This window comes from Sarcophilus harrisii, chromosome 2 (genome assembly GCF_902635505.1).
Source record: "Sarcophilus harrisii chromosome 2, mSarHar1.11, whole genome shotgun sequence".
In the NCBI taxonomy this organism is placed as follows: Eukaryota; Metazoa; Chordata; class Mammalia; order Dasyuromorphia; family Dasyuridae; genus Sarcophilus; species Sarcophilus harrisii.
Genome location: NC_045427.1, coordinates 195,248,572 through 195,258,417, shown reverse-complemented (window position 1 = coordinate 195,258,417; position 9,846 = coordinate 195,248,572).

The following is a 9,846-nucleotide window of genomic DNA, read 5'->3' as shown; positions in this document are numbered from 1 at the left end:
TATAAGTTGTAACCCCGAACTAGACTCTAAGTTTCTTGAGGGCAGGTATGGTTTTGGTTTGGTCCTCATATCTCTAATTAGCACAGTTTCTTCCATATAGTAGGTATTTAATAGCTGCCCACTGAAATGAATTGAATTGGGATCCTATGATAATTTACAATAAAGTATATATCCCTGATAATAACAGTGTTAAGTCTAAGCAGGAAGGGCAGGGGAGGAGTCAATTTTAAAAGGTCAGGATATCTTAAATCAAAAGAATGAATCCATAGAAGTTCAGGTGTTGAGGAAGTCTTTAATGGGAAGAAACAGGAAATCTTTGCAGCTTCTCTCAAATCACCCCACTCCTATCTAAACCATAGACTTAGTCTTGTGTCAGAGTACCAGCTGGTTTTTAAAGCCCACACAGTTACAAAAGAGGTCAGAAATTTCATCTGGAGAAGACCTCAGAAGTCCTACCATCCAAAGGCTAAGGAAGTGACCCAGTAAGTAAGTAAGTAAAAAAACTGAGCTAGAATTTGAACCAACTCCAAATCTGCCCTTTCTGCATCGGACCCCTCTGGGATAGTATGGGAATTATGAATAGTTCATCACAAAGCCACATCCCTTCTGGGCAACACACTTCCTTCTCTTAGATAGATTTGTCATCTGTAAAATCAGGGGCTAGCTCCATTTGTGCCTAACAGTTTCCATCTCTAACAACCCAGGTGTCTATGGCTTATTTCCCTCATCTGTAACGGAAGAAGTTTGTCTGAAATCTCTTCCAGTTCAAAAGCCTATGACTCTATGCTGTTCATATAATATTATCTCAAAGAGGCCAAGTACTTTCTCTCAGAGGAGTGTTAATACAGCAAAGACAGCATTGCTGATCGGTGATATGAGAAGGCAGCAGCCACAGCCAATAGCCCCAAGGTGTGTACCAGTTTCTGTCCCATCCTGTATGTAGAAACAAGAATTAGGGTTTTCACTATTGGTGTTTAGAAACCAGTCTGTAAAACTGCCTCTGCAGAATCTTACAGGCTTATAGTAAGGGGAGAGAAGAAGACAGGTAGGACCTGATTGCAACATAGCTGTGACAATGGAATAATGACATATTCCCAGCTGTCTTTCTCTTTGTTCCTATGGGAATCTTTTGCCTTTTACTGTGAATAGTTTTCTGGAGAGTTCTCTGCCCAAGGTCTTGGTTTCAATGGATGACAAAAGGTTTTGACTGATAAAAATGTGTAACAAAGTCAGCAAAAACAAACAAACAAGCAAAGTTCTTGATAGCACTTTCTAAATCATTTATTCCTTTTCTTTTGAGGTGGGTTTGTATAGAACTTGAGGGATTTAGGGGATCCTCAAGATTCTGACAGAGTATCACTAAAATGAATTATTATTTTCTTAAACATTATTTATTACATTATTGTGTCTGACTATATAAACTCACACTTCCCAAAAAGAAAATGGACAACATTCATGTCCATGTTTCTGAAAGCATTTTGAATACCTGTTTTTTAACTCTCCTTCTTATAAAAACCCAATAGTTAATAGTCACTGATCTCCCCACTTATCAAGCGATTCATTTGCAGTTTAAATAAATTAATTGAATGTTACCTGTATAGAATGCTAACAAATTAATTGCATTTACAAAGTTGGTGAAAATGCACAGGAGTGACTCCTGTGGAACTAAGTAGAGAAAATATAATGCTGTGGAGAACATCAGAAAAGTAATCAACTCTTCAAAGTGGTATTTTCAAAGATGGAATAAACAATTATCAAATTATTGACATGCTAAAAAGGATAGGTTTCTATGGGAACATGTATAAATGCACCAGGTCTTATAAGTGCCAGTTTTGAATTGGTCTTTTTTTTTTTTAAGAATTAAGTTTGTGCATGTGGAAAGGTCTGATCAACAAATCTCAGGTTCTATTGATTTTCTGAATCTTAAAAGACAGCCTTGATTTCTTTGCCCTTTGAAGTATTTCAAGCCTTACTTCTGTTTCTAATGAATAAGAAATACATTTCAGAGGGCTGTTGGGAAGCAAGTGGACTTTAAGGTGGTGTAAGGGATTGTGAAATAAGTGCAAAATAGAAATTTAGACAAACTACTATTAAAAATTTGAGGATAGGAACAGCTAGGCAGTATAGTAGATAGAGCAACTGGCCCTGGAGTCAGGAAGACTTGAGTCTCCTAGCCTCTAACACTTGCTAAATGTGTGACACTAGGCAAGTCACTTAACCCCAATTGCCTCTCCAAAAGGAAACCATTTATCCTTTAAAAAAAAAAAAAAAAAAAAAAAAAAAGGAAAGAAATTTGAGATTGGAGAGATCACTCTCAACTGTAGAGTGAGGAATCAGAGGCTTCATGAATAAGGTGGCTTTAGATTAAATCTTGAAGAAAAGGAGGAATTTCAACAAATAGAAATGGGGAAAAGGAAAAGTCCAATCTGGATATGAGAGGTGATATGAACACAAAAATGGTGAAGAACAAGACAAGGAAAAAAAATATAAAAAGTAGTTCAGTTTGGCTGAAATCTAGAACATGTGACAGAAAATAAGTGATACAGAGGTAGAATACATATTATGGAGATTCTCAAATGTCAAGGTCAGGAAGAGATCTTGTAGGTAATAGGAAAATGGTTGTAAGACAAGGTTTGTGACATTCTTATGGAGTTTGCATTAGGAGGAGGATTACTTAGACAAGGTTTTGAAAGTGGATTGAAGAAATGGTAAGACCAATTAGGGGGTTAATGAGAGGTAGTGAGGGTTTGAACTACCTGGTGACAACAAAAAGAAGGAGTTGGATAAGACAGATGTTATTGTGGCAGCAGAAACTGCAGGAGTTGGCAAATGATTGGATGTGGGTGGTAAGAGAGAAGAAAGAATCTAAGATGAATCTAAGGTTATAATCCCAGGTGACGCAAAGGAGTATTATGAGCAAAAAAAAAAAAAAAAAAAAAAAAAAAAAAATGGAGAAGGAGCTCATAATTCAGGAGTAGAATGGAAGATTTATGGAATCTTCTCCAAAGGGCTTTAAAAATAAGATATATTAAAGGTAAGTAATATGAAAACAAAATATAGAAATAAAAATCCACTTTAAAAGAAACAAAAAGTGATTATCTTATTGGAATACTAAGCAGGGGCAGAAAACTAGATGGCATATTATCTCAATATTTCTTCTTACCCCCCCTTTTTTTTTGCTGAGGCAATTGGAATTAAGTGACTTGTCCAGGATCATATAGCTAGGAAGTGTTAGGTGTCTTACGTCAAATTTGAACTCAGGTCCTCCTGACTTCAGGGCTGGTGCTCTATCCACTGTGCCACTTACTCCTAACTTTTTATATAAAAGCTTTTATATAAAAGCACAATAAATATAACATCTGCTGATTTTTATCCTTGCTATTTCTTCCAAGAATATTCAATGAGCTGTAAGATTAGAGATCATCTGATCCAAGCCCTTCAGTGTACACATGAGTAAATTGAGGTTTAGAAAAATAAAGTAACTTGCTATGATACTTTGTGACTATAACATAGCATTCCTTCATAGAGTGAAGAATTTATAAAAAGACATGTCATATGAAAATTATTATCCCTAGGGACAACTAATTGGTGTAGTGGCTTGAGCACTAGCCTTGAAGTCAGGAGGACCTGAGTTCAAATATGGCCTCAAACCCCTAACACTTCCTAGCTGTATGATACTGGACAAGTCACTTAATTCCAATTGCCTCAGGAAAAAAAAAATTAACCTTCATCAAATGGCATTCAAAATATATAGCATAACTATTGTGTAAGTGTTGGCAATTAACTGAATATCACAATTGAAATAATTTTTTATTACAATTTATAGGAATATGTATTATTAAGACATCTCCCAATTATGTAGTAAAATGGCACATTCTGGATAACTTACTAACATCTTCATCTCTATTATCTTAAGAACTTATAAAAACTAAGATAAAAATAGCACTTGGTAGAAGTAGTTCTGGACTTTAATGGAGCTATAAGGAAATGATAAAAGATAGGCTAGCTGGCACAGAGAAAGAGGAAAGGGACTAGGAAAGGTTTTAAGAAAGGAGAGGAGAATTTTCAAATCTCTTATGATTTCTTTGCCTGAGGTTATCAACTCTGATTTTTCTTGCGGGAGTGCAACAATGTTGTAAGATCTTCAAAGCAAACCTTTTAAAAAGCAAACCAAAAAAGAGGAAAAAAAAAAAAAAAAAAAGGCAGGCTCACTATTTGTCAAGTTCTGTCAACAAATGGCTAGAGCACAGAGGCATGTCCAACCAGCTCATCTTTAATGTTCCAGTAACTTTACCTAATGCAGACACTGCTTTGAAGATCTTGGGAAAATCTTTGATTTCTCTCAGTTATTATCACAAGCTGCTCTGAGTAGATGTCTTATTTTTTTTTTTCCTAATGAAGCTGATCAAAAGCTAATAATGAACAAAAATGACCCAAAGATGTACCGCAGACCTTATCCTAATCAGCACTAAAGCAGAGATCTCATGGCCTTTATCACAACATCACTACTAAAATATTTGTGAGCCAAGCTGCTCAGAGAGTATTGCTTAATAATAATTTTGACATTTATATGCACTTTCTCTATCCTCAACATGGGAATTCAGTATTGGGGGAGAAAAAGGAAGAATCAAACGACGGGATTGGACTAGATAACATCCATGCTCTATATTCCTTCCAGCCTATATGGAGGTATTATTTTTTTTTATCAATCTATCAGTTACTATTTACTATGTGTCAGAGGAGCAGGTATGTTATGCAGTGGATAAGTTGCTAAAGCTGGAGTCAGGAAGACCTATCTTCCTGAGTTCAAATTCAGTCTCAGACACTAGCTGTGTGATCTTGGGCAAGTCACTTCACTCTGTTTGCCTCAGTTTCCTTGTCTGTAAAATGAGCCGGAGAAAGATGTAGCAAACGACACTAATATCTAGGTTGAGTAAACTCTATATGTGATCATGAAGAGTCAGACAAAACCAGAAAACAAAATGTGTCAGGCACCATATTAGATGCTGGGGACACATAGAAAAACAAAACAACAAAAAAAAAATTTTTTTTTTCTTTTTCTCTTCAAGCCCAAATATATAATAGAAGGCTTTATCCTTGTGATCATCATTGTTGTTTTATGTATTAGATTAGGCTATATATTCCTTGTTCTTAATTTTCAAATCCTACAAGTTAAACTTCTGTTTTTCTGTCTTTACTCTTGCTCCACTCTGAAGAAACACTCATTTAAATTACCTTTTCCCTCTGCTATGGTCCTCCTCCAAAGACTCAGGGTTCTCTGAGACTACAGGAGTGGAGCAAAAGCTCTGGCAGATCAATATGTCAAGGATTTATAAATTCATTACATTGCAATCCGAATGGTTAATCAAGAAGTTAAGTGACTTGATAGGAAACACATGGGTAATAAAAGTCAGCGGCATGATATGAGCCCAGGTTTTCCTGGCCAAAAGGCCATCTTCTATCTCCTGTGCCAGATACAATTTTTTAAACTACTCAAGGTCAATTCCTGTGGCTTATCCAGAAGACTCTCATTTCTGACCATCACAGTTCCTTACACCACACTTTTTACACAGTAAGAAGTTAATGGATACTTTCTGATTAAAGACCAGTAAGTATAGTGGTAAGGATCTTAATTTCTCTGTACCTTATTTTCTTCACCTGTAAAATGGGGCAAATGGAGTAAATGGTCTTTGAGGTCCCTTCCATTCTAAATCTGTGATTCTCTGAATTTTATATTCTTTAAGCAATTTATCTCATGTTATTTTGTGAGGGTTTGTATTGATTAAGTCATGATGTCTATTTACATATATTTATTCTGATCTATAACTTAGAAATACAATTCATCTCCTAGGCATAAGTCCCCAAATTCATTCAGGTTAACTAAACACTTAATTGTTGACTATATGTAAAGACTGCTGTTAAGGAAAACATAGCATTTACTTAAGACATGTCCTCGTCCTCATAAAGCATACCAATAGATACAGTGCAAATATTGCTAATTGTAATACACAACTTTGCATTCAATGTGTATTATACAAATACATAATAAAAAGATGGAAGATGTGATTTTGGAATCTAGCCTGGCAAATTTGATCTGTATGTATTGTCTGGATCAATTCAGACTAGAACCAACAATGTGATTCAATTAAAAAAGCACTGTATGTGCAATTAAAAGACTTCTGACCAAGTTTTGGCTTTGCCACTTATTGCCTCAGGAAAGTCCTTTAATTTGGGGAGTTCTTATTTTCCTCATAATTTAAAAAATTAAGAAATTGGGCAGCTAGATGGCATATAGTGGATAGAGCAAAGACTCTGAAGTCAGGAGGACCTTCAAATGTGACCTCAGACACTTAACATTTACTAGTTGTGTGACTCTGGGCAAGTTATTTAACCCTAATTTTTTCATAAAAACAAAAAGAAGAAGAAGGAGGAAAAGAATAAGAACAAGAACAAGAACAAGAAGATTAGAGTGGACCAAATAGAAATTAATGAATCAATGGCATGACAGAAATATTAAAATAGAGCCAAAAGACTTTTTAAAAAGAGAAATTGGTCAAGAAGCTCTCTAAAAACCTTCCCCACTACCCAAACCTCACCCTCAGTATTGAAGGCTATGATTCAGAAATCAGAGACAATAAGGAATGGCAATGCAGAAATTGGGGAAGAGCAATGTGTGGAATTAGAAGCCTGGGTTAATGATAATACACATAAATTATATATGATAACATATAGCATTTTATAATTTAGAAAGCATGTTCATGTGCTTTCTCATTTATTCCTCACAAGTAGGTAAGATGAGTGTGCATCATCTGCATCCTCGTTTGTAGATGAACAGTTTAAATGAAGTAGGTTTCCAACACAATTCTTCTGCCTCCAAGTTCACTGACATCCACACTATCTACTGACATCTCAGCTACATTACTAACTAGCTACATGACCTTGAACAAGGTCATTGGCTCCAGATTTGGGCTTGTCTGCCTGAATTCGGGCCTAGTGCTCTATCCACCAGGTTACCTAGCTGTCTAGCAAATATATATGTGCAGCATTTAGCACAGAGCCGGGCACATAGTAGGTACTTAATACATTTTTCTTGAGATAATAATTATAAAGTACTTAGTAGATGCCTGGTATATAACAAGAGCTATATTGATGTTAGCCAAGATGAGGAGCCTTTATGATGGATTTATAAGGAAGCCTTGAAGGAGAATTATACAAGACAAGAAGGTGGGGGGTGGGAGAAGGATTATAGTTTGCACAAGTGGAATAAATCCAGTGATGAAGTACATCTAAGTATAGAAATAAGCAACTGCTTCTATCAATTTCCTTACAAGGAGCAGATTTTGAAAGAGGACAGTGGATCACTGTGAGGAGAATGAAGTGTAAAGAGTTTGATAAAGACCTAAGAGGGCAAAAAAGATTAAATAATGAACCCTAGCTTTTTGCCATAATTGTATATAATGCTAAATTAATTAAGGACTAAGATGAATTAGGAGCTGGAATTACAGGTCATCCCATCCATTCCCCTTTATTTTACTGAGGAAGAAGCAGACCCAGAGAGGAAGATGGCAAAAGTAGCTGGTTGGGAAGCTAGCACTTGAACCTTTCTTCCTACACTGCGCCATGCCTAAGTCTGCCCCCGAAGTGCTCTGGTTATATTTCTGCACGGGAGACTTGGGTGTCCACCAGTGTACTTGTGGTTCTCCAGTGTGTGTTTGTGAGCACTTTTGTGTGTACTTAACTCCGTGAGAGAAATGATTTTTAATCACAGGAAATGATCAAATAAAGATGGTGATAAGTATATTAGGATTCCGAATAACAGCTCTACTCAGATGTCTATGAATTAAACTCCAGATGTGAGGAGGAGCATGCTCCCTAACTTAATCCCTATGGTGGAAAATGAATAGCGCGTAAGACTGCGAGTTCGCAGAGAACCAGCCCATTCTTCTTTGCCAAGCAGACGTAACGTAGCTCCTCGGCTGACCCGAGCTCCACCAGTTACAATAACGACTCTGAGACAGCCTTTATCTCTCCCTCACATTTTCTCGCACCGCACCCTTACGTTACCTCCCAGGAGCAGGAGGAGGAGGGAGCCCAGAAAGAGAACGAGAAGGCTGGCAGGGGTTAGAAAACTGTCCTTTCTTTGTTACAAGCACCTAGTAATCTTCCTCCAAATTATGGACGCGGACTTTGAGCATACTCCTATTTCATAATGGGACTGCGTGCTTCTTGAAAGCAGGGACGATGTCACTAGGTATGTCTTCCCCGCCAGGGCAGCCCAGGTACAAAGGAAGGGAATAAGTATTCACAATTGATCAATTAGGAGGCAGTAAACATCTTTGGGATCTCACTTTTTTCATCTGTAAAATGGGGGTTGGGTTATGTGTTCTAGAAGGTGCCTTTCAGCTCTAAATTTTCAAAACTGTAATCCTTTTTCTTTTCTTCACAAGGTTCTCCTAGGGACTGAAAACTGGATTCAAGATTATTGGACTTAAGAGTTTTTTTGGTTTTCATTTCTCTAATGCAGTTCTTCAGCAACAAGATAAAGTTTTCGGTATGGGGTAGGGGAAGACATCTCGAGTTGAAATCCGGCCTCAGACACTTACTAGATGTGTGATCCTGGGCAAGTCACTTTGTTTGCCTCAGTTTCCTCGTCTATAAAATGAATTGAAGCAGGAAATAGCAAAACACTCCAATATCTTTGCCCAAAAAAACTCCAGGTTGGATCACGGAGTTGGATACACCTGAATAACAACCTTAAGGGGTTCTTGACTCAGAATGGGTGAACTTGTCTGTTTAAGAAAAATGTGATAAATATTTCAACATAATTACTTCATAATCCTATGTATTTTATTTCATGCATTTAAAAATATTATTCTGAGAAGAGTTTCAACAGGTTTCCAAGAGTCTATGGCCCCCCAGAAAAGGTTAAGATCCTCTACTGTAATGCATTTACTGTGTTATATTGTGTATATTTATGTGTCATTTCTTAAAGCCGATGCTTTGTTTCACCTTCAGAGCTTTTCCAGAGTCTATCACTGTGCTGTGTACCAAACTGTTACATTAAAAATGATTGTTGAATAAATGAATAAACCAAAAATAAAAAATCATGTCTTGAAGGGACAGATGAGTAAAAGAACTTACCCAAAATGCTTCCAAACTACTTTTCCTAAGCATTTCTAAAACTACCCTCTTCATCTTTTCCATTATTGTTTGGCATCTTCACAACCCCGTAGAAGAGTAAGTTGATAAAAAGTATCTCATAATGCAGGTATGATCACCAAATGAAATATTTATAAAGTGCTCGGCACAATGTGTGGCACATAGTAGGCATTTATTAAATGTCTGTCCCTTCCCCTTTTCCTTGCTTCCCTGAGTAACACCCCTAATATACTCCAGTGGTTCCCATTACCTCCAAGATAAAATATAAAAATCTTTGGCTTTAAGCTGTCCCCTTCCTTCCTTCCCAGTATTCCCATACTTAATCCTTTTCATATACTCTGTGATCTCACTAGATCACTGATCTTCTCTCTCTTGTTTATATATAATGATTCCAATTCTCAGTTCTTTTTCATGAAATACCCCCAATGTGAGAAACGCCCTCCTTTCATCTGTCTCTGGTTTTTTTCAACACTCAGCTCAGATGTTACCTTCTGCTAGAGGCCTTTCCCAATTTCCTATAATCTCCAGCCTCTCAAGGCCTTTTATCTGAAATCATCTCCCATCTGCACTGCATATATACATATATATTTATATGCCCATGTGTATGATCAGCAATTCACTTAACATCTATTTGCCTCAGTTTCCTCATCTATAAAACTGCCATGCTAATAGCACTTACCTCCTGGA